This window comes from Charadrius vociferus, unplaced genomic scaffold (assembly GCF_000708025.1).
Source record: "Charadrius vociferus isolate BGI_N301 unplaced genomic scaffold, ASM70802v2 scaffold15, whole genome shotgun sequence".
In the NCBI taxonomy this organism is placed as follows: Eukaryota; Metazoa; Chordata; class Aves; order Charadriiformes; family Charadriidae; genus Charadrius; species Charadrius vociferus.
The window spans coordinates 2,207,748-2,213,334 of NW_009650064.1; positions in this window are offsets into that span (position 1 = coordinate 2,207,748).

Below are 5,587 nucleotides of genomic sequence, written 5' to 3' on the forward strand. Positions count from 1 at the left end.
TCAGCAGGAGCTAGGTCAGTACAGAGGGAGGAAAGTGTGTCTCAGAGGCATCATGCCTTCTTTGGTGTCTCCTGGGATAGCACGGCTACAAATTGGCCCATATACACTTTTAACCCTAATTGCTTTTACTTGTCACCATCCCTGCTGCCTAGCAGGATGCCCATGCTGTAAATGACAGAGTAGTCCCGTGAGATTCAATTCAGTTTGATGGGAGACGGTCCAGTGCTCACATCTTTCCTTCTTCTTTTACAACATAATATTTGTAGTGCTATTTGTCCAAAGATGCAGGATCAATTTATATGCATATTAGCCTTTTAACATACTAGAACAAATGAGATACTAATTAAATAAAATGAACTGTTGCTATTTTAGCCTATGGTAGGGAACAATTGTCTTTGCAAATACATCCTGAAGATATTACTTTGTCTTTTGTTTAGCTTGAACACAGCAGGTAGCCAGGAACTAAACTATTATTTTGTACACATACTGTATTTTACTGGCATTTGACTTTATTAATTCTGCACCATTTTCCCCTTCCTCTCATTGTAATTAGTTATTAATTATGTCATTATCAGCTTTACATGCAGCAGGAGTTGAGGTTGATCAGAACTGGCATCTCATCCCAGCTGGTACCTTCTTGGGCTCCTGTGTTCGGTGTGCTGATTTTCCTTGGCCTCACTTGGGACTGATCCTTTCTAGTGCTGAGGGCTATCCTGAAAGATGCTGAGTGTATTCAGTGTTTAGTAGATTCGGCAGAGAAGAACAGTGGGCAACAGCTCTCAGGGTGGGCTCAGTCCCTGCCTCACTCTGCTTGGGAAGGCTGAGAAAATTGCTTCCCTCCAGGGCCTCAGTGAACTCAGCTGTAAAGGGAGTATAACAGCAATTAGCAGCTCCTGCACAGGAGTGAAATCAGTTAATTAACGTCCGCGAAGTATTCAGGGAGCTGTAGGTAGAAGTCGCCATGCGTTTGGGAAAGCGGTGCAAGCGATGCGAGGAGGAGAGGCAGCACGCGAGCCGCTGGACTCCAGCTTTGCCATGAGCAGAGCTATCCTTTGCTTATGGAGATGGTCAGTTTTGCCCTCTTCCTACTGAACTAGAAATTCACGAGGCATTTTTAGGAAACATAATTAAAAAGGAGATGTTCATCATCCTGGAGTCGAGCAGGACTGGAACTAACAGCCAGAAAACCCTGCCAGCAAATCCTGAACTTCCTAGGTCAGGTCCTTAAACAGTATGTGCTGCCACATCTTGGTAGATCTAAGAAAAATTGCCCTGTAGAGTGACTAGATCTGGAGTTCTGTTCTTGATTTAAGAAGCCGTAATAAATCAAAGGCTTAAAAAACCTAGCAGTTATGTAATATTCTGCAAAAAATTCCTTGCGAGGTAGTAACACATTTTGAGTTTTCTTTTGCAGCACTGATTTCACAGCTGTTATCCAGCATAGTTTCTGCATGGTGTTGTGTGTTTGCATGGATGGGTATAGTGTGCATTCGGTAAATCGGTGCAATATGTGACTGGGAGTTTGGCATGACTGCATCTAAGAATTGGTGAGAGAGTCAAGAATAAAGCCTTAGAATTAACAAAAGCTGTGCTTCTGGGCCAAGAGGCTGGATTCTTGCAAAATATGGACAAAATTTGAAAATAATCAAAAAGTCTCCATTACTGGGCAGATTCAATGCTGTTACAGGAGATCACTGCACTACACAGCACAAGCATGGCAGCTTCGTCCCTAATGTGCATGAACCCAGAGTTTTAAGGCAGGAAAGGCACCAAAAGGAGCCTCTGATTTTTGGAGCCTGTGGCACAGATGCTCAGGTGACTGCGTGATTGCTGAAGGATGGGAAGGGAGCGTCTCCGTCCCCTGCAGAGCCTGTCTCAGAGCTCAGCCACCACGAGGGCCACAGTCAGGCTCACAGCGTGCATCTCTGTGGCTTGTCTGACACCTCTGTTTTCCCCCATAAGACATCAGCAACAGAAGTAGATATTCAGCAGAGAAGAATCACGCAAAGGATGAAAACTCTAAACCTAAAAAAATGAAAATTTTTGAAAATTCTTGTATCAGCAGGCACTTAAGTAGCTGTGAATGCTCGGAAAGGGAAAATAACACTCTGGCTCAGACATAGAAATAAATCTTTGGCTTGACTAAAGAAGCTAATTCAGTGCTTAAAGAAATAGTAAACCTTGTGAGCTTTCTGGAATGATTCCTCTTGAAAACATAAATCACAAAAGTTCTCCTGAAGCTGTTAGGTGCAGATACAAATTCTAACAGGAGGCTGACAAGAACAAAATCTTCATTTCAATTGCAGTCTGAAGCAAAGCATTTTTTCTTCTGTCCTGGAACATGAACTAATATCGGGGCTGCTACCGTTATTTATGTAGCATAAGGAAATAATTATTCTTGGAAAGCAGTTTCTTTCTCTTAAGTGCCAGTTTCTTTCCACCGTAGTATCTCATGATGTACACCACAGAGAAGAGCTGGAAACTCTTGTGCTCTAGCTCTGCCTTTGAACCTGATTTTTCTGCAGGGTCCAAGGGAAACCTCTCTATGCCTTAGTTTCCCTCTCTAGGAAATACTTACTCAGATCTGGAAGTGTGGTATTCATCTACCATATGCCACGCTGGCAGGAGTAATTATAAGAACAAATTCTCAAAAGGACCCTCTCCAGCAAGGAGTTTAAGCTGTACTTCTTAAGGCTTGTGATGTACTGAAATTAATGCAATGTAATTAAAAGGTATTTTTCTAGTTTTGTTTTTAAAAGAGGAAAATTTTAAAGAGTTTTTAAGATCCTGATTGTGATATTTCAGGTATTGGCTACAGTTTTTAAGTAAGCAAAAGATAAGTACATAGCATCAAGAGTCCCTAGAAAATGTCTTTCCAGCTCAACCACGAGCCCTGTGCTAGAGCTATGTCATGTTCACACCACGTACAATTTCTTCGCTGCTAGCTATGGAGACACCTCCATATTTGTTGTCCAAGAAGTTGTGGCCGTGTTCAATACCGGTTTGGTCCTTTCCTAGTCCCTTGCTCACCCTGTATCTGATGATGGCTTGCTACAGTTAGAATAGAATAGAGCAGAATAGAATAGACTAGTTCAGTTGGAAGGGACTTATAACAATCATCTAGTTCAACTGTGATAGATTGAAACTCCTTATATTTGCAGGGAGTATTTCCAAAACCTTCTCCACCCAGGCTACTGCTTGCTTAGAGGTGACCACCAGGCCTACATTTCTAGTATATGCATTAGCCACCCATGCAAACTCTTTGCTAATTTTTAATACAATGGAAGAAGCGGATGTCTCCTAGAAACCTATAGTGAGAAAAAGAATGGGATTTACTAAATAATTAGCTTTTTTAGTAGAGACACTGCTGATTTGGCAAAGCATTACAAACAGAGTCAGATGTTTGAGTCTGCTTTCCATTTTGACACAGACCTAACTCAGACAAAGCCCAGGGACTACAAGTCCTATTGAGTTGGGACTGATTAGTACGACTCGGGTTTTGTGCCCTCACGCGAAGTCTGACACAACTTTTCTCTGTGCAGCACTGCTGTTTGAGCTGATCTCAGGAGCAGCATGGCCGTTTGGCAAGCCCTTTGCCCCGTGCAGCGCACAGGATCCTCATACATAAAAATAGTCTTATTAAGAGAGACATTGGGTTAAATGGGAAACTTATATCCCATTGATGCTAAAGCTTCAGCTACACAATGATCTTTGCCTCATAAATCCTGCCTGGATTTTATACAGGAATTAAGGAAGAGAAAGCACACAATAAGAATATAAAAACAAATATTTCCTTTTTTGGCAGTTTCAGCAGCCTTCTCTCCTAGCCTAGATCTGTTACATTGAAACATAAGAGAATTATTTCCCTTTTTTGGATACCATCAAAAATAATAATGTGGAATTCTCACATTATTTTCTTTAGTCAATGCAGGGCATTCAGCAAAGAAATAAAAGCTCAATCAAAAATCCAGCAACATTACTGTACTATCCTTAGCTTTGCTGAGACCCCTGTCATTTCTCACGTTCACATTATTTGCTTTTTAACTGCAGTGGGAAGAAGAGTAAATGGTACTAAACACAACAAACACAGGTAAGGGCTAAAATATCTGATCAAATATATGCACATAGGAACTCAAATTACTAAACAACACAGCAGTGTAAATAAAACCATTTATATACATGCAAAAAACCAAAAATAACAGCTGATCAAGATCTATTTTTCTTTTTCTATTTAAAATACATGGCTCAGGAAAATTCTGAACACTGCAAGATATTATCAAGACTGTAGGATGCCACAAATTGGTTAAACATCATCTAATATCAGGTATTAATAACGTAATGTCCACATCTGAACTATCTGTCTTTATGTCAATGAGGAGAAAAGGGGAGTTACCCAGAGCTATACCTCAGACCTGGTTTAGAAGTCCACCCTCGCATGAGATAGATTGCATCCCGTGAGAGCTTTTTATCTATCTCGAGTATGAAAAGAGTCTGGATTACTCAGACAGAGCTATCCAAAGCCAGGGGAGATGAACCTCTCCCTATGTTTCTCCACTGCAAACACAGGCTGTATTTGGTTGAGCTGGGCACTCAGAGCAGGACACAGAAAACATGTCGTGAGCAGCCATAGAAAATAGACAGCCATGGAAGGAACATGGGACACAAAATCCAATTGTCTCACTCAAACCTCTATGGGCCGTGTTACGTTTGGAAGCTCTGATGCAGCAGACACACAGACATGTGCTTCCATTAAAGCGCAGGCAGGAATGGAGGCATGGTTTGGGAAACCCAAATAGCAGTTTGACAGAAACAACTCTACAAAACACAGAAAATTCCAGTGTGAGGGATGGAAGGGAACATGAGATGTTACACAGTCCTTTCTCCTACACATAATATCACTCTACATTGTTTCAGGAGAGCTTAGGACTAAATTGTTTCATAAACTTCAGGAATAGATCCTACAATCGGTCAGGTAAAAACAGTTAACTTAAAGCAAGTCCTTTTACCTTAGAACAGCTACTGCAGTGTGTGATTACTATCCACAGTTTCTTGACATTAACCCTAAAGCGTTACTTACAGGCCCTCCTGTAAAGCGCATGAAGGATCTTCACAGTGCTGTGTGTCTCTTGATTTTGGTGAGGAACCGAGATGGGCACTAGTGAAATATTTCACATGAGTAATTTGTTTCCCATACCCTCCCTCAATGAGTCAGGCCCACTACAATTTTGAAATTATTCTGGTTTTGACAAAGATTCATGAGGAAGTAAGTTATGCACAAGACCAAAATAGTATATAATTTGCAAGTGCCACTTCCCACCTTTTATTCTGGCAGAGTAATAGATATCAGCAAATGAGTTCTGGGCCCAGATCTCCAAGACTTAAATTTGTGTTGAATAATGCCTTAGGTCTGGAACATCTAAGCTATTTTAGTGCTCCCCATTGAAACTAGCAGCAACTCGTTGCCCAAATAACTTTGAAGCTCTAATTGTTTTTACCCTGCAAATGTTCTACTGAGACCTGTGTAAATATTTCTGTAGACCATCTGTCAGAATATGGTCTTTGGAACTCTACCCACCTTAAATATCCA